At 40.4% G+C, this 20,858-nt stretch overlaps 1 protein-coding gene across 2 annotated transcripts in view; it reads right to left on the bottom strand.

Moving 5' to 3' along the window:
* RNF144B (ring finger protein 144B) overlaps positions 1-20,858 on the bottom strand; it is a 96,650-nt gene that overhangs the window by 48,699 nt on the left and 27,093 nt on the right. Inside the window, exon 1 of one of the 2 annotated variants that reach the window (XM_064443685.1) lies at positions 8,687-9,039. The exons of the other annotated variant lie outside the window; for it this stretch is intronic. The gene's annotated coding sequence lies outside the window, so the exon portion shown is untranslated. Of the gene's footprint in view, positions 1-8,686; positions 9,040-20,858 lie in introns of those variants that run through there. 2 annotated transcript variants of the gene reach the window in all.

Here is a 20,858-nt window from a genome sequence, read left to right as displayed (position 1 = left end):
TAAAAAGCTGGGGAGTCCAAGAAAAGGGAATCTAATAGCTAATGGTGAAATACCTGCTGCTACTCCCAGCTGACAGGCAGCTAGGAAAAGCACTTTCTCATCACTTAAAGATAAAAACATAAAGACTGAAAAAGAAATAATGCAGCCTGTTACTAAACTGAAATGCATAAGCAAAACATGGTCTTCGTCTTTTGTCAATACTGACAGGAGCCACACAATGGCAATATTCATTGAATCCACGAGGATGGGAGTATGCCCTTCTGCGTGGAATGAGGTCAGACCATCATATTGCAGAAGCCACCACCTTCACCCAGTTCTGCAGGAACTGTGCTTGAACTAGGATGTATCATTTTCAGGATACAGCTCTGTCAACACAAGCAGGTTGGAACCCCATAGCTCCCTGCACGAGACCTACTGGACACGAGTCATGGGCAGGCCTTTGGGCATCAAGTTTGGGACCACCCAGATATCAAACTTACTGTGCCTGAGCAGCATGATGATATCTGCCACAGGCAGCAGGCTATGGTGACACACCTGGTCCTGCAGATGGTCAGTAGCAGGATTCCCCTAAAGTTTTACATTCACCCTGGCAGTCACACAGCTAAAGAACGTGGATCAGCACAAAATGCAGTGAAATGGGCAAACTGCAGCCAGGCAACAGAACTTCTGTATTTTGGCATCAAACATTTCCAAATATTCCAAAACACATTGAAACAACAAAATTGTACCAAGTGGAATTGCAAGTACTGGTTAAAAAGGTAAGATTAGACTCTCAGGCTTATCTAAATAACACCCCCTATTCTTAATGACACTATGCAACATCTGTTAATGCTAAATTACAAGGAATTTCCACCCAAACCAGTTTGGTGCACTTTACATTTGACTTCCTGTTGACAAGAGGTAATATACCACTATTAAATAAAAACACACTCTTCATGACATTAATGACAAAAGCAAATGATAGGTCTTCCTTTCTGACCGCGTGAAGGTTTTTGGTAACTGTAGCATTTACTAAGTAAAAAGGAATTGAGCTTTTGGGAGGTCAAACGGGTTGATAACTTGGCTAGCTGTCTCAGCTGAAACAGGAATAGGAAGTCAGATGTAACAATTTGCCTTTGACACAGGAAAAAATGTTTATTTTTGTTAATCGGATAACAAAAACCTTGGGATATGTTAACTCCTTGAGCTGGAATATTTACAGTTTAGATAGGGCGTGTTCAGACAATATTTGTGACATTGGCCTGTTCTAACATCAAGGATTTTTAGAATATATTTGTAAACATGAATTGTTAAAGTGAAAGCAATGGAATGTTATTTAACAGAGGGACCAAATTTATCTGTTTGTTCATAGTATGTATATTTAGGCATTTATTTTTAGAAGGGACAATCTGATAAACGTTTTTTCCAGTGCTTGCAATAAGATGATACCTTTAACATCTCTGTCATTTCGTTTTGTCACGCCAAGAAAACTGCAAACTTGCAAAATTATGGTCCTAGAGTCGTTGTTCACTGCAAGCGTCAAAAAGCACTTCCACACAATTCTAGATTTACATCAACAGGAACGAAAGAACAAGTTCATTTTCCTTTTATAACAATTTTTGTGTGACTGCTCAGTAAATAAAACTAATAAGGATGATGTTTTAATTTGCCCCTATCTAATCTTACAGTCAAATATGCTGCCTATTATTACAGAAGAAACACACTGTTCAAGGTAACCAAGATAAAACAGGTAAAACATTGAAAAATGCCCTTGATCCCAATACGTCCCAATGACTTAGAAAACTGGGGGGACACATACCCAGCGGTAACTTTCAAATCTTAGCTACAATGACATTGAGTGAATCAAAGACTGGGAGTGAAAACTGAGGATTAGACCTAGGGGAAGTCAATACCACTAACATAAGCATTTTCCATTAAGAAAACAACATGAATAACTACTGACTATACTGGAGTTTGACAAGAAACAATACAGTCATTAAGAAGCAATAGCAGAGGTTTGGACCCTGACATGAGCAGGTTGTTTTGAAACTAAACACATGCATTTACTGAAGTAACTACTACTGCTTCTCACCACTGGTTATTAATCAGAGTGTATCCGTAAACCACTCCTCTGCCAGTTCCTCAGTGAGCCCGACCAAAGTCAGCTGCAAATGAAGATGAGGAAAGGGCAGACCAAGTCCCAGCTCTGGCCAGATCTGCAGAAGTAAAAGAGAGAAGTAAACTCCAGTAACAATCCCCTAACTGAACTTCTCTCTGCTTGTCTTCTCAATATCCATATTTGCTCTCCCTCTTTTCCAGCCCACACATGGGAAGAGCAATGAGCCCTGCATGCTGGAAGACAGCTCCTGGGAGGAGTTCTGCTGCAGGCCATTCCTTCCACATTGCCTGTTGCCCCAGAGTGAAGGAGCCCCATGGTGCCCACCCCATCAATCAGGATGTGAATATGGTGCATCTCTAACCTGATAGGCTTCGCATACCCACTACAGAACAGACGTTGCAAACTATGCTGGAATAACAATAGCTTCAACTACATTTAGTCTTAAGCTCTTGAATAACTTTAACAGCTATATATTTTTAAAACACCTATATATTCCCACTTTTATAAATAAACATTTTTAACAGAGCATTATTTATTTTACTCTGCATCTTATTAACTATGTAAGACAAATATGACATTTTCTTAAATTTGAGTCAAAAATCTTGGCTGATGACACTGTCTATCATACGGTGCAATATTGTCTCATTGCTGCCCTGCCCTCTCCCACCTGACTTTCTGCATCTACCTTCTGTCTCTGTGTTTCAGGCTTTGAGCACTCCCAAGAAGGTTTTTGCCTGTACAGTATCAAGCAGAGGGAACAGTTAGTTTCTCAGGGGCTCTGTGCAACTCCTTAGAAATCCAAAAGGTACTACAAGACATATAATAAAGAAGTGTACACCTAATGCAGTTAGAGGTTTCCATTCATCATTCCCTCACTCCAATTCGAAATGTCAACTTTCATTACAGAAATAATTTCAAAGGAGAACAGCAACCTGTAAACATACAAGATTTCAGCCCCAAAAGCCTTAGTGTCTGTTAACAACTGGCTAGTTTCTACCTGATCTTAGCCATGAAGTCAAAGCCCTGCCAGTGGGAGTGCTTTGAATGGCTCCAATGGACCTGCTTATGTGTGCAAAGATAAGCAGCTAGGGGCAGTTGAAAGAAGCTGCCCCACTTTCCAAACACTCAGAAAAATTAGTATCTAGAACACAGAACTGAAGGAACTCAGAGACTTAACGTACTACAGGGTGACAATGTTACAGTAACCTTTCTAAAGATGTCCTTCTGCTAGCTGGTCTTTTAGTTATGACCATGACAACTAATGCTCCCCAAATAAACATTCTGTCCTCATTGCTAAGTAATTAGGAAAAGAAGCTACAGTAAGAATTCTCAACTCCTTCTCTACTCCTCTCCTTGCAACTGCACGTTTCCTTCATTTGTTGGCCCATCCTCCCAAAACGTAGGAAGCTAAGTCAACAAGGGGTTTGAAACTGGTCAAGCCATGTACACTGCTTGGGTATTTCCAATAAAAACATTGACCAATCCAAAAAACACATGTCCTTAAAGTAGTGTCAGCTAAATTACGTATATGTATATGTGGCTTTTACTCCACTCCAGGCAAAGTACATGATTGCCTTTCCCACAAATCGTCCCTGGAGAGTATGATGGAGATTCCCCACCACTGAACTCATCAGTGCAGCTGTGAAGAGATCAGGAGGGTGTAAGATCGCATCGTCTCCATAGTGCAAAACTTCAGCAAGCAAGTTATTGCTGGCCCCGTGGATGTTGTCTTAGCCCTACAATGGGGGAAGTGGGGAAGCCCATTGGGAAGGGTTCCATGATCAGTGGTTAGCTGAAGGTCCACTGCTGTGAAAAAGCTTCAGGTGAGTGCAATGGTGAATAGCCCACAGGATCAGCTACTTTTCCCTACTGACTACAACTTTGTAACCTTAATTTTTTTGGAGGGTGGAAGACCAGCTTGTTTTCCTTCACCCATCAGAACGCTTCCAAAATTCAGCACAGGCAGAACTCATGAACTTTCCCATCTACTGCTCAGACATAAGCAGGGTCAGCCTGCAAATGACAGCTTCTACTTAATCCTGGAATTTTCTTTGCATACGAATAATTAGCCTATATACTAGCTGTCATGAAACACGTTTTTTCTTCTATGTATATAGGGGTTTAGAACATGCAATTTTGAATGATTTGCACCTATATACACATGAGCAAGGAATTCACCCCTAAGCCACAGCAACATATAGTACATAAAAGCATAACTAGAGGTAGCCTTGAAGGACTTGTTTCAGTCCCTGAACACAGAAATACAGCTCTCTTGTTGCAATGGTTTTTCCTTTTTGCCAACATATAGAGCACATAAACGTTTTCAGATCTGCACATTTACCCTCTGGCAGTCTGAAAATACAATAGTTTGTATAACCAAACATGAATATCAAAGCATCTGTCAGACACTCAGACAGCATCCACTCTTTGAGTAATGACTCACATCTTATAGTCTCCCTCCTCTCCTCATTATTACAACAAAATGAAAAGCAGAAAAGCTTGCAACAGACACAAATACTGACATTCTCAATTAAAGGGGAGAAACATGAACATGACAGTAAAATGGTATTTTTTCCCTTCTAGTAAAAATTAATTCTGTACTCTGTCTCCAAATCAGCAGCTCTCGTCTCTCCTTCAGACAAAAAGCATGTAGAACAACTCCCCATGACGGTTGTGCCTACAACAAGCTCTAGCACACAGGAAGAAGTTCCATGCAGGGGATGACTTCTAGCATGCATGAACTCACACTAACAAGTTGGGCTTTTCCTGAGTAACATGCCGGCTATAGTTTTCATGAACAGCATGTCTTGACTTCACCGTCTTCACCGATAGCAGCTCCAGACCAACACCAAAAAATATACCTTGTGAAGTCCCAGTTCTGGTAGTCCCACTCTGACTCACCCAACTGCCCTTATTTACGGTCTTTGAAGTGTGTCAGGCAGGTACAGAATTAGGTTTTATATAAGCGTAATTTAAACAAACGGTCCCTTAACTACAACATGTCTGGGACTGCCCTACTTCAGAGAGGTTAACCATTTAGTAGCAGGAGACAGAGTCACATGTCCCACATCGCTGCACCTGGTGCTGGCTGGCTTTGGGACTCCAGAGATACTGACTTACGCGGAAAGAAAAGGCACAAGGATCCTAGTAGGTCCCATAGTCAAGTAGTCCAAACAAGTCAAAACTGTACTTGCAGGCACCAAGGAAATTCAAAGAATCCGGTAAACTGATGGCATTTCTAACTACAGATTATGGATTTTCCCTTGGAGGCTGAGCAGATTCCCCTAGAAATACAGTAAGAAACCACACAGCTCTTGGGCAGCCCACAACATTTTTTCTTTATTATAATACAATAAGAGGAACCAGAAATGGGGAACGCATGTCATTGTGCACAAGTATCAACACATACAAAGAGATCTAGGAAACTGCATCAATAAAATGTTTTTTATATAGTTACATTTTTTTATTTGAAAGTGTGTTTGCAATGCAGTTAAACTAGTCATGCTCTCAAGCCTAGAAATTTCTGCTTGGCACCTCTGCTCCTCCCTGGAAGACTAGGATTTGGAAAAGTCCCACTTCAGCAGGATGAGGTCCTTTGTAATCTGAGATACTATCTTTTTTTTTTTTGGAGAGTGCTTTCGTATCTCCTAGCAATGATCTACTTTATGAATATAATGCCCACTCAGTTCCCACTGAACCGAAACCATTTACAAGAGACACAGAGAAAGATTACTGAACACTATTTTCTTACTGATCAGCACAAAGTTATTTGGCACAAGCATCTCCGTAAATATTTGTCCAAGACTGGGTAAATTTGCAGTGTACGATGGCCCTCAGACCTGTACTTCTCTCTGTCAAGTGAGAAGGCTCATAGCCTAGCACTGGAGCTCAGCTGTGCTTCAGCAGAAATACAAAACGCTAGAGGCTGAACTTAGTATCATTGCTGTCTTTCCCTTTGGATCTGTTCTTTTTCGTTTTGTTCAATCTTCCCCTTCACAAACAAAAAGAAGATTAATTTTGAAATGGAATGAATGTAAGGTTATTCCTGGCTGTTGGGCAATGAAGAGAATTTGTGAAGCGCATTACACAGACTGGGCTCTGGCATGGGGAAGCCGGAGGGAGAGGAGGGAACTGTACCCACCTCCCAGAGAATATGCAGAGGACGAAGACAGATCCAGAACCATTTTCAGCCTCATGAAGCTGAAGGCGTCTGCTTTGGTATATGTAAGGACGCCTGGTGGACTCCATTCACAGCGACACTGGCAGCCTGCCACAGTATTTTGTTCACATGTGCTTGTGACACCCATGGGCCCACAGCTGTAATTATGGTCTCAGATGTCACATTACTACTAGCCCAGGAGATATTTATGGATCTGATACGTACACTGCACAGGCATTGTGTAGTTTCAGACACATTCAAGAAAACTCCCCACTCAAGAAGAGGGACAGCAAGTCTCTAGCCATTTTTTGAGCTACACATCAAAACATACTCCACTGGATCTCACCACTAGAAGTCAATGAAAGGTCTGGACAGGGTGGATTGCCAAGCACAGGGCTTAGACTCATACCACAGATATTATCAGAGGCATACTAATGAACTGGGAGCCTGGTTAAGCATTAGCACTGCTTGTTTTCCTGTGAAGTGACTTGCTGCTTTTCAGAATGCATTTTAAACTTAAGATGATAATAAGGACAAGTACATACTTTCCTCCTGCAATAGAAGGGAAAGGCCAGATAACCATTTCCACATTTTTTATTTATTTCTACAAAGCTTATGAAGCATTCAGAGAATATAGTGTAATCCATGAGCCAAGCTAGAGAGAAACAACTCCATATTTTTTGTTATTTATTTTATTAACTTTTGCTCCAAAGTATACCACCACACAAATAAAATCACCAAAATGTCACCATCTGTGGGAAAGAAGACCATGACTATCGGTGAGGAACATGCATGGGGAACTGAAACTATACCAGGTTGCCAAATGCTATTCATACACAAAGTGTAAGGAGGTTTCTGTGTCCTTGTACAAGCAGACAGCACTTTGTGTTAAATAACCCCATCGGACAGCAAGACACATGGGAGAAAAGGAGTCTGATTCTCATCATACTGGCTTGGCTCCAGAATAGCTCCAGTTCATTTTGAAGGAATACCTCTGACTTTAACACAGCTTTAGACACTCAGCAAACACACTCCTCTCAATCCATAACCTAAAGCATTACTTTTGAGAGCATAAGTGCAGCCGTCCCCTTATCAATGTGCTGTAGTTTTTCCAACGTAGCTTACGTTCACTGAGGGAAGGGTTTCAGCCAGTTTCATACTGTGACAACCACCCATACACCCACTCACATTCAGGCACAGACAAGTCCTAAACAGGACAAGAATCGGGTCAATATATTTGCTTTGGAAAATATTTAAGGACAGGATTTTGAAACTTCGTTTTCCAGAAATGTTGGTATCCCAAACCCAGTGCTTGCTCTTAACTAAGACCGCTTGCCCTTCAGGCTGAGTGTAGACCCACATACCATGTTGCTGTGCCTGCTCGCAATCAGTTGTAAAGCTGCATGGGGGCATTTCAGCCACAGCCTGTATCTCTGCTAAAATTTACTTCTTAAAAGCATTCAGCGTCTATTTACCAAAAGGATGGGAAGTCACCCTGCAATGCTTCTTTAACTATAGTCATCTTAAATATTTTACTACTTACAGTGCTCTCTGAAGGAGCACACTTGATATTGATGTATACAGTAAGGAAGCAGAGAGCCTTAGTATTACAGAAAAAACAGAGCTTTATAACAAGCCAGACTGAAACATGTCCATTACCGAAGCAGCTTTGTACTGAGAAAGCCTTATGCTGAGAAAGAGAAAGCAGTGCATATATACCAGTGAAGACAATTCTCTGTTCTTAGTGTAAAAAAATGAAAAATGCAGACTAGAAAACAAATGTATTGTATATATAGTATGTGCTTATGTAAACCACATAACCCTAAACCCTGAACAGATTAGAAGTGTAAATTAACGCTTATACAGAGCAGCATATTTTTCCTTCACAATACCAGCTGTACAAGACTGTGGCAGAAGAAATGCCTTTAAACCAGGAGGAAATCCCTGCATTTTAAACTCAAGCTCCCTCCAGCTTAATCAGATGTGTTTTCAGTATGAACAGAGTTCTTGTATTTAAACTAAAACAGATATATGACTGACAGTATGCCATCTTAGCAACTGCTTTCCACACAGGTATGTCCTAATACTGCAGCATTTTCAAACACTTCACACAGATATTTCTTTAAAAGTTACACTGACAAAAGTAATTTCACCCTTTTGGGAAGTACTTGATGTCTGTTTCATTTTCTGTGCCTTTAATAGTCGGGACTCCTTTTTGCCTCAGCTATAAGCACCACACAGTTTGATTTTAACCAAACCACAAATAATATTTATCTTAGCTCTTTAATCATTCTAGTTCTTACCATTTTTTTTTTTAACTAAGTCTTTTTACTTTCTTCTATTAGAAGCAAATGCTGGCTTTCTGTTGTTTTCAGGGTATCCTTTGCTTTTATGGAAAAAAATAGGCAGAAAGCTGTATTCCAACATACCTTGAAAGGAGAGTAGCATTCACTGCCAGCTGTTTGACTTTTCAGTAGCTGCACTCAGACTCCAGCGTTCCCAAAAACCACGATGTCACAAACCCCTGAAGCTCGCAACCAGGAGCAGAGGCAGATTGCTCTCGCACACCCTTCCTCTTCTCTGGGTATCTGACAGCTGTACACTTTTTAGGACTGCCGCAGGACTTGTCTCCCAGCCCCTTTGCCACTCTGATAAATCATCCCCTCCCTGCTATTAAGAGCATGCTGCCATTATATCTTAAAAGCACGTCACAGCTTGTATGCAGTAGCTGTGGGAAAGCTGCATTTATTTATACAGGAAGCTTGAGTACAGCACTTCCTACTTCCCATCTGAGTCTCAATTCAACTGCAGGTGATTACTTAAACCCTGTCAGCTTCCAGCTAATGCATATCCTATGTTCTTATGTGGATATATGTGCTGCTTTTAATTATAACTCCCATCTGAGCCCTGACAAGATAAAACGGAAAGGCATTAGATGAGACACTCATAAAAACCCTCCCAGTTGCCATTTAACCTGTTTTAGGGTAGCAGCTTGTATAGCAGCTGCCGTACCAGCAGATGATGCCTGAAACATTGCTGGCTTCTGCTTATCTCCACACATGAAAAATGCCATCTAAAAGCAAAGTGATTTCTTCATGTTGGAGTGGAAGGGAGCAAAACTCTAAACTCACAAGTAAAATAACAGTGTAATTTCAATTCTGAGTGCTTAATAATGATTGTGCTTAGCTTATTCTGTCAATACTAAATTTTGATTCTTTAAACCTGGGCTTGTGTGCAAGAGAGGTTGGTGATTCCACAGTTCTGTACTCCACAGGCACAGACGTGATTCACACCAGCCAAGCAGGACGAGAAGGTATTACTGTGCTGCATGAACACCAAACCCTCAAGAACTTTTCCTGCTGTAGGAAATGTACCACACCCACAGATAAGAAGTACAGATACATCGGAGTGCAGCGGGTGCAGAAAAACAGAGAGGAACAAGTATAGATGCTGATCTATAATTTTCTTTTTATGATGAAATAGGTTTACTTTGCACTCCATGCAACTATTGCTGGCATTTTGCCTTCAGGAATTTGTTGTATAGGCATTTCTTCTGGGGTCTACAGAAACTCACAGCTGACTCTCTAGTTATATTCAGACAATTATACTGCATCAGATTAATTTAAGGAAAAGGCAGGAAGCTCGTGCAACTTTAAGTCAGCCTCCTTGCGCCTATGCATTACAGATTTGCTTGAATTATCGTGACATACTCTTTTTTCCCCACGGAGTAAGTACAAACTTTATCAATCTATTTGACATTGGGTGTTACTTATAATTTTATGTCTGGAAAAAATGTAGTCATTTCAACATGTGGAATCATGTTGATCCCTATAGTATTCATCAATAGGGTTACAGTAGGGTTAGGCAACCTAGAGCCATGACATAGATATTGCCACTTGAGCTAGTAGCGCATTTCCTAGCAGTAGCAGACTTTTATACAGAACAATGACCAATCCTAGGCAGTACTCAAGAAACACCTGGGGCTCAGAGCTATTTTTTAGGCTGCAGAGCCGTAGTGAAAATGTGGAATTCTGTGTCAAACTTCACAATTAGAAAAGGAGTTTCCTTCAGTGGTTAGGTTTTTATCCATCTTCTGTTCCAGTATGAAATAGCTCAAGCTTCTATCACTATCTTTTCACTACCTTCCCTCTCTTCTCCCTCCCTCTCTTCCAGCTCCTATATTTTCTTCCTGCAACTGCTACCTTTGCTACTCTGCCTCCATCACACAGGTACTTGCTAGGCCACAGATGAAGCGCAGCAAGAAAACCTTCCTGCTCTTAGCTCCTGTGCTCAGCACCACAGCACTTGAACAGCAAAAGGACAATTATCTCGAGGAGGAGAGTGGTGAGAGAGGGAGGATGAAGGAAGTCAAGATACTCATGCAGGTGTAGGGAAAATGGCACAGAGTAGTTCCAGAAGTAGAGCAGGGGAGCAGCCAGTAGCAAAAGCAGTAAAAGCATCTCGTTTGGTACTTACTCCTTGCTGGCACAACAAAACAAAACCAAACTTCACTGCAGTAGCCTCCACTAGTCAAGAGAAACACTGCAAGTAAAGGCTAATGATCTTTCCTTCAGACGAATGATGAGGCCAGCTTGTATCTGGGATGGGGGGGTGGGGGAGGCTGTTCTTTTGAATTGAGAAAACTAGATTAGTCCATTAAAACCTCAGCTGCAAACATCACTTGATATTTTTATCCTGTTTCGTACTATGTATCTCTATGCATGAAAGTTATAATGTGACTGCACAAGCATGCAAAACTGCTTGCAGCAAAATTAATTCCCTTAAACATCACAAAATTGTTGAGAAACATCATGAATGCTTCTCAAGACATTTAATTTTCTGGAAAATCTAAGATGCGCTCATTCCAAGCACTCCACTTCTAGATTATCAAAAGCTAAACTGTGGCCCCTGAATTTACATGCAGGACAATCACTTACTGATGCTCTGTGGATGGCTGGGTGTTCCCCTGCTTCCGTCTTCACTTCTGTGTTCACCCCTATTTCTGTGCTTATCCAGACCTCCGCAGCAAAGAGAAGCTGAAGGTGATGTGGCACTGTGCAAGAGTTCAGGCTATAAGGACTTGAGTTGATCAATACTGATGATTCTTTCCACTGTCATCACCAAAAGGCAGGAGCTAGACTGTTATGAGCTCTTCTGTCAAAATGATTTCTCTTCCAGCTATACCTCAACCCCAGGTACTTCAGTTTCACAGAAGCACATCTTCTTGGCAAGCTAATTTTTTGAAGTGCTGTGAATCATGCTAAAATTGCTACCCAGCTCAAATCCCTGAATCTCTTCGCTCAGATTGATTGATTTCCTTTTTCAGCCAAAAAAATAAAAAATACAAGTTCAGAATGTCATGCAATGCCAGTCAAGTCACTAGCTAAGCCCTCCTCCTTTGTTTTCTTCTTCAGTAACAATGATATAAAGCAGAAAACTGAGAGGGTCCAATTAATATTTGGACACTTAACTGACACCTTTATAACTCCAGGACTGGGGGAATGACTGAGCCTCTGAGATGATCCATGCCAAAACATGATATCACAGTGAATTTTTAGTCACATTACTAGCCAGAAGTAACTCAAAAAGGTTGGCATAGTTAATAACTAATATTGCTGTGTCATCCTTGCAGCAACTCAAAATACTTACAAAATGACTAAGCCACTCTGGCATTAACTAAAATTACTAATTAGTTTATGAGGTAAGCAGGTAAAAAAGCAACAGCATGACCACTGAAGAGACCTCTCACATCCCACAAACAGAATACCATTAACAGCAAGTGAAAACACTGAGTTAGTGTACAACTAACAGTTTCATTATAATTTTACATAAAGAACTAGGATTAGCGTGTGAGGAAAAAAAAATTTTAGTTGTTATCAGTTTTCAACTAATAAAAAACAAATATCCTGAAAAATAATGGCTATCCATAGGTGTAAAATAAAAACAGGTTTTGTAACAAGTTTTCTAAAACCAGAGCCTAAGAAAAATGCATCTTTGTCCACTTCATTTACTGTATATGCAAATTACCCATTTGCCCATGCAAAAAAAAAAAAGTACTTGTATATGCAAGAGAGAGAGTTTCACAAGAAAAATAGATACTAATGTGTAACATAACCAATGCTGAAAATGAAACTGGAAGGGTTTTGGCACAGTGAGTATACATATATTATCTGAAGTTGCAAGTATGACACCCCTGATATCATGGGCTAAGAATAGTTTTCTTCAATGGAAACTATTTTAAAAGGGGGATTCCACAATCAAAACTCATTTGTGCTACCTTCATAAATCTAATAATTTAAAAAAAGAATGTCTATTCAATATATGTATTTATATAATCACACAAACAATGCTAGAAATCAGATGTCAGTGCAAAAAATACAGATAAAGAAACATTTTGCATGCAGACGAGCTTTACTCAGAATAGCTACCAGAAAATCAGGATCACATCTTTCCCTGTTTAAATACCCTATTGTTCTACAATCCTGACTTGGTATGCAAGTCACTCGCTGACAAACCAGGCTTGAAATCTTCATTATTCCCTTTAGCTAAATAAGATACACTAAAACTTTATTATAACGTGTTTTGTGTTGGAGCGAAATAAATCAAGATAAATTATTCTGAAAGAATAGTAGGTACAAATCTAAAGAGCTTTTTATGTTACAGTAAAAAAAGTGAGTGGGACGGCACACTGTCTACTGAACATTTATAATCATTATTATCTCACAACGTGTGGATTTATCTCACACACAAAGAAAATTTCTAGGTGACTTACACTCATCCTGCTCTATGAATAAGGCAAAATGCAATATTCATTAAAATTTGTTGGCACAGCAGACCATCTCCAATTAACACACAATCACATGGCTTCCATAAAACTCTGCATTTCTTCTCTACAGGTATTTTTTTCTGTGTTTATACTTTGAAGTATAAACTTTCTGTATAAATTTCCTGACATACTGGAAAGGAGGTTTTGGTATTTGATCCATGCAGAACAGTGCTAGTGGAAAGAAACGTACAGCCTCACCAGAAAACAGTGAGAAGACAGTCTGCTACCCCAGTGGGACAGTTGTGTTTGGGGTGCTTAGAAACCTTGACTTAAAAATCAAAGCCAATGGCTTTGATAGCACATTACTGGAGTTCCAATGCAATTTGTTTTCCTGGGACTTGCAGGCACTAAGGGAAAGTATATTTGCCCCCATAGGAAATCCTGTTGGGGGCAGAGCTCTATTGGCAATGCCACCAGGAGCCAGCTTTTTGCTACCAGCAATTGAACAGCTCTGCAACTCTACATAAATTTTTAACTTCTGCTAACTCCTGTCTGTTCAGTGAGTGCATGAAGAACCAGCTTGTGAAAAGAAAACAAGCTGAGTTGTTATGAGTCTGCCATAAATGAGATGCTGGTGAATTGCCACTGAACAGCAAACATCCAGCCATGGGGCACCCAGCACAATGTCCTCAGCCTAAGGCCCATCCTTGGCCACCTCTTTGCACTCAGATGCAGGGAAGAGACTGGTTACTGTCACCCTTCCCCTTGACCTTCTCCTATGACATGAGGCATGCCAGTCATCAGTTTGCAAAGCAATTGCATCCCTCCACAAACACACAGTGACCGCAGACACAAACCCTCCGGATGGCAAGAAGAACTGTCACTTTAGTCGCATGGCAGCGGAAAATGCAGGACACCTCTCGGGCTCAGAGGAGACCCTGTGCAAGTCCGTCCAGTTCCCCAGCTGGACAGCACATGTAGCTTCCCCCAAAGCAGCACCACCTCATGACTGCCGGGAAAAAGTAAAATAAAACTGAAGAGCGTGCGTTGCCCTCACATTCATGTAACATACAAATGTGGAGTCGCTCGGTTCATCTGAGGATCAGGTAACAGGTGAGAATTTCTAGCTGCGAAAAGAGTGGTTTGTAAAGTAGCATCAAGGGGACCATATTAAATACCCATGAAAGAGGAGACACTAAAGTTGTCCTCTTCTGCTCTCTCTTAAAGTAAGCACACATTTTTAACAAGAGTATATAAAGATCACATGGGAAAAACTTAAGGCTTGGTTAAATGAATTTATTTTCTATTAACTGTGCTCACAGCTAGCTTCAGAGAACGGCACAGACTTTCAATTATGCACAAATATTGTTTTTTTTTCCTTTTGACTGTGTGCCCAAAGTGACACAATCTGTTGACTTTTAACCAAGTGTTTCGGTAATGTACCTAGAATTGCAGTGATACCAGACATCGGAATCACCATCTGTTTAAAAACTGAGAGGGCAAAACCATCCTGGCAGCCAATGCAGGAAGCTTCCTCTGTAACAGAGGAGGTCACAAACCTGTCCTCGTCATGAGAAAAAAATGTGCACACAGTTTTCACTTCTCCATTTCTACTGCTTCTTCTGTCCTGCCTCAAGTTCTTAACTGCCCTTTTTTTTGAAATCTTAAGAGCCAGCTTTATTCCTTCCAACCCCAAGGCGACTTCCTAGGTAATGGCTTCACCTTAGCCTGGTGAGGCTCTATATACAGGCTTAAAAGACAGCTACAGTCAGGGGCCTTCATAATACCTTTCAGCCTAGGCCTAGTTGTTTTAACTGTACCTTCTGGAGTCAGGGATGGGCAGGTCAGAGATGAGATAGAGCTGAGGCACCTAATTCTATAAAATATAAAAGCCAACGATGGGACTTCCACAGACACCTGACAGGCAGGACCAAGGTATAGAGCTAAAGTATTCATATCTTTTCTTTAGTATTTAGGAATGATACAGGCTCACCCTTTGATTAATTTAGGGTGGGAAATGGTTTCCAAGTTGAGAGGGGTTACTCCAATGGACTGGTTATGCAGGGAAACGCTGGAATTGAAACACACCGATGTAGGAAAACCAAGAACTTGTCCCTCTCTCCCAGCATCCCACTCCTTATTCGACTTCCAGGGAGTGTTCCCCACACCTTTCCCCTCATCTTTATAGTTTCCTTTCTCTATCCTAGTTTACATCTCACCCACTTATGGCGAGACCAGATGTGAAAAGGTTTGTCCAGATCCACTTTTCTCCCTATGGAATTCAATCAGGTGGTTAGATAATCTCAACTAATAGAGTTTTTAAGGATTTCAGCCTTTCAGTGCGCCACAGTAGGGCTTTTTGAGTGAGCCTATCTTCTCCCTGCTGTTTTAGGCTGGCCACCTTTGCAATGGCAGCATCCAACAAGGACACAATGCCACTTCCCAGATGAGATGCAGAAACATCTTAAAACACATGCAACTGTTTGCTGGCAGCCATCTTATCATGTCACAGCCGTAGTAACAAAATCCAGGATTGCTCCATGTTCGGGTCCCTTGTTAGGAGAGTGATAAAACTTTTTTCCCCTCCTCGGCTCAGAGAAGAGAAGACAGAAGTTACAACAATCTCCTTGAAAGGACATCTTTAACACGCACCACCTAGCAAGCAGTTGTTAAATTAAACAATCCCAATATTAGCATAGTGGGAATTCAAAAACAAGAAGATTGTTTACTTGCTGCAAGTGATATAAGGATTTATTCAGGTGCACTGAAATAATTTAGGGGGTTTAACTTCCTGTTGTTTATTTTTGTGTCTGTTACATTCAAGTGCCAGGTAAGTTTATTAAAATATGTACTTTTCACCTAGCAATTTTTTTAAAGTCTCTTGTAAAACTAGGTATACCCATTTGGGCAGAGAGAATCTCTAGGAAAATAAATGTGAGTTTTACGAAACTGAACAAGGGCAGAAGGGCAAGAAGCATACCAAAACCTTTTCTTTTCCAAACACTGCTAAAATCCAAGCAAACAGTGTTTTCTGCTTTGCTACTGTCTGTGGTTATTAAAGATGATAAGAGAACTCATCTTTCTGTTAAGCATGACTTCATCTGTGAAAATCCACTGGCTCCACTTAACTCCCCTATACTTGTCAGGAAGAAATGTAAACAGATTCAGGTATATCCTCCACCATTTTGTTTTATACATACATATGTATTACCTGGGATATGAAAAAACAAACTAGTCAGGGGCAAAATTTATCAGTAAATTTTTCCCACATACTTTGCATTGTATGATATAAACAAAGCTTTGAAGTGTGAACTCTGAATCTGTAAAGATTCCATGAGCTCTCTCTTTCTGTGACCAGGGTATATGAATTCTGGGTGAAAAAAACATGATTAGTGAACTTTGCCTATGACTGAATAACTAAATTTCTCCTTACATTATCCTTAGGATAATTGTCTACATGATTGCAATTTACAAATCCGGGGAAAAGGCAATTTCCCAAGTCACAGGGAGTGAAAATGCTGCAATGTGGAAGAAGAAAAAGAGCCTTTAGACAAGAGTAGAAACAACTGGCGTACTTGCATGGAAAAAGTCCTGACACCTCTCTCACTTCCCATGTGACCAAAGTTAGGTCAGCTCCCACCTGGAGGAGGCAGATGAGAAGAAATTTCCAGGATCTTGAAGTCTGCCAAGGAGGTATGAGAGAACACTAAGTTTACGGAGGAACAGGGGCCAAAGGCAGGGAAACCATTTGACTCTCTTGAATATGAAATTAACAACATGAAGAGGCTGAGCGTAACACACTACTGTCTCTCTCCCTGCTTTTGGTTCATGCATAGAGTACATTTGCTATACTGGAAAAAAAAGCCAGTGAAAGGAAGGAAAAATCATACACACAGAATATTTCTAACATTGCATGAAAAACTTACCAAAAAAATGAAAATCTATTTCAGTTTTGCTAATTTGTTTTTTTTTCCTTTCTAAGACCAGCTCTTAAAATAACCTTTTAGCTTTGTATAACTTCATAGCTTTTCGAGCAACATAGCCAAAAAGACAACAAACAGCATTTCCCAGCAGCCTCTCAGAGAGAAAACTCAGTGGCGGAATGCAGACATGTAGCATCCCCAGCATCCCTGCTGGTGATCACAGATGTCTTGCCAGTCTCTGGGTGTCCCAGGGAGGAAGCTGCTGCAGGCTGCAGCTGTGAAAGCGCCAGGAAGCACCTTTCTGGGCTGACGAAACTGGAGCAAATACACTGGTTCCTACTGAGCAAACCTCAGAGAAATTATCCAGCACAACTTGGTAAGAACCAAGAAGTTCCACATGAGATCCGTTTGAAATACAGTGATGACCAGAATATGCCAAAGAAACAGGGTTTACAATAATGGCTTCTTGTCTTTGGGTTTAAAAAAAAAAAGATCAGATCATGTTGTGATATGTAGCACCCAAACTTTGTACATGGAAACAGAATTTGGAGAAGAGAAGATAACTTACTGCTATCATGGTTTTATTCCTGATCATATTAGTTTAAGGATTTGGAGAGTTTCTGGCAGTTCTGTTTAGCTGGTTTTTTAGGAATAGTTGTTTCTCTCCCCCCAAGCAAAATGACAGGAAGCATGAATCAAGACTGTTTAAAAACTAAAATAACAACTTCCTTTGTCCTTATTGATAACATTTTTGTTTTTGTGACCTGAGTGGATATTCCTGTGTGTGTTGAGTGTGGGAAATCTTTTTCCAGTAACTCACTATTTTGATGTGATATTTTACATAAAGCCAACAGTTGGTCTTTTGTGTCACTTCTTCTGTTGTCAATGGGATCAGGAGGGAGAGGAGGGAACTGAAAAGCATGTAGGAAGAATAAGTAAAATTAATGTTTTACGGGAAATTAGATGAATGTTTGCTGCAGTTAATTTCCACTAAACACAGGAAAGTATGGCATGAATGGAGATAGTGATGGTGAAGGAAAAATTCCAAGAATCAGCTTTAGCTCTTTGATTGTCTGACCAGGAAACACAGAAATTACTTAAGCTTCCTTCAACTGGCAATGAGTGCACAATAAATCTTTTGTCTTTTAGTGATAACCCAAATGTGCAATGCTCCACGTACTACAACGTTTTGAGTTTGGATACTATTATGAGCCAAGAGGCCCATCCATCATTCTGTCCAGACCACCCAAAGTGTGTTACTGGCATTGTATCAAGGTTTAAGATTCCCTCACATTAGACTGTCCCCAAACTGACGACCAAGATCTTTGCTGTCTCTATACCATCAATTGCCAAACAATTTTATTTTTTCAATTGAAAATTCTATGGGAAAATTACAAAATGTTGATGAATTTAAAATAATGAAGGGTTTGATTGTTGTACAAGTGTTTCTAGGCATGTTGCTAAAAAAAAAGTCAGTAAGAAAATTACTTTCCTCATTCAGAAGGTATTGTAAACCATGGTTTTCCTCAGGATGGAAGGTTTATTAATAAGTTAGATTTTATGCTCCAAACTTGTACGTGAAGAAATGGGTGAGCAGCAAAGCTAGCGAAGCCTGGTTTCTAAGGATTTATGTGCCTTAACATTGCTAAAACAATAACCCCCAGCTCCCTGATATTGCTTACGATGTGCCCCTGGATCAAGGGCAATGCAAGTTATGGCCTGCACTGACCCACATACATGCCGATTAGTAAGCCTCGCGCTGGTTTTCTGATGGATGCTACCAGAAATTGTACAACAGTAGAGCGCTGCCTCCCTTTTTACATCAATGGCTCAAAAAGTTGTCAGTGTACCAGCAGACAAATAGTGTAATCCACATGAGCTCTATTTCCCTAATAAATTCGGTTAAGCAGAAGACTTAACTCAGCTCAAACCATTAAGGATTAGACTGATCATTTCACAAAATTGTAGCAAAAGTCAGTGCACTCCACCAGGTACTCATCAGACTTGTGACTAAGTAAAACATTTATGTTTTCTGATTACCTTTCTGTTTCATTATACAGGGCAAGAAGCAAAGAGGAAAAGCTTTAATTTGACATTCTGGTTTTGACCAAGGGGAGCCAACCTCAGGACTTCTGTAATAGGCTTTCCACGTCCTTAACAAAAAATACCTGCAGCGCAGATACAAGATTTAGATTTTTTTTTTCTAGGCTTTGCCACAAACATCCTCTGACCTTGGAAAAGTGCACTAATTTTATCATCTGTAACACCACAAAAAACGCCCCTACTTACTTGTGCCCCAGCTGTCTTGCATACTTTGTTACAGACTGTAAAGTGTCTTGCATTTCCAGGCTAGATGGATTCAATCGCAAAGCAGAGAAACAAATGTTCAACAGGGAAACCTGAAGTGAATTAATAGCATTAAAATTTAGTCACCACAAAAAGAAGTCTTCTAGTGAACATCACTGATCTGATACACTGGATTATGTTTGTTTGGAAGGTAATACAAATCATCATTCAAACAATGCAAAGTGTCTACATGTGGTGTGTTTCAACCAATCTTGCCTTAGCTAAGGCAGAATAGATAAATGCCATACACACTCTAACTGCTGGAATACTAGATACTAATACAAAATGAATACTAAATGCCTGCAGAGGAGCCATGGGATCGCGAGGGGCCACTGATACCTCTCTTTTCTGAATCTTTCCCCAAGTTCTTCCTTCCAACTTCCCTCTGTCTTCCCTTTGACTCTTCAATGTATGCCATATATGTCTTGTTATCTCAGCCACACACAGACTTGGGCAGGCAGTTCCTAAAACCTCCTGACTGGTCACCCCTATGCTACCTGTCTACTCTAAAAGTCTAAATCTTTTCACCTCTTCTTCAGAATAGTTATTTCACTCAGTCAACAAAATCCCAAATGTGAATCCCACTGTGAATATGGCAGTAGTTTACGACTTTTTCTATCTGTAGAGATATATAACATGCTCCAGTGTGTTTGATCTTGGTTTTGCCTTAAAGGCGTTCTTTGTGAAATGCATTGAACCAACAGTTTTTATGTTAGTATATACATCTGAGTTGTTCCTGTTTTACTGGAAACATAACATGCATGACCATGATATTTTTATGCTTGTCATCAACATGTGCATAGGATTATGACAAGGTAAGTCTCTTTAGGTTAACAACTATTTGATAATTTCTAATTGCTAATATTTCTACTGTGAAAATGCAAGTAATTTTAAGAGGCCACATTTTGTGAGACTAAGCTAAATTAAATAAATAGCCCAGTATCATTACATTTTATCTTATGGATTTTCTGCACCCTGCTTCAGACTGTGCTCCCCCTGCAAGGCATCACCCAAACATGCAGGAAACTGCACTGTCAAAAAGAGCTCATTGCCTGAGTTGCAATGAGAGGAAACAAGGAAGAGCTGTGGAACAACAACAAAAGTAAGGAAGAAAAGTGTGACTGGAAGAAGACACAAGCTACCTTTGTACACAAATGATTCAGAACATTTGTCATTTCTTCTTCAGGCTCCTTTCCTCCTCATCAAGAAAATAAATAACTGCAATTCTTGACAAACACTAACTAGTCATCACTGTTGGCTAGCCACAGGTAGAAGTCATAGAGGAAGTGAAGAAGCTGAAGGAAGAGAAGATGTTTCCCTTATGAATAATAAGGCAAGGTGCTTTTTTACAGAAGGGGCCACATAAAAGATCACAGCAACATGAGCAAGGCTGACATCGTTGGCAGATGACAAGGGAGAAGCAATGAGCTGTGGAGGACCTTGAAAAGTAGTGAGAAGAAGCAGCAATCGTCCCTGCTGGAGGACTATGGGAGAGAGGGCACTTGGCATGAGCTACAAGCCAGTGCAGGAACTGAATGGCCACAGCTGAACAGCCGCAGCACCACC

Source organism: Phalacrocorax carbo, chromosome 2 (genome assembly GCF_963921805.1).
Source record: "Phalacrocorax carbo chromosome 2, bPhaCar2.1, whole genome shotgun sequence".
In the NCBI taxonomy this organism is placed as follows: domain Eukaryota; kingdom Metazoa; phylum Chordata; class Aves; order Suliformes; family Phalacrocoracidae; genus Phalacrocorax; species Phalacrocorax carbo.
The sequence above is the reverse complement of the archived record's forward strand: the minus strand, read 5'-3'. Positions and strand labels throughout refer to the sequence as shown.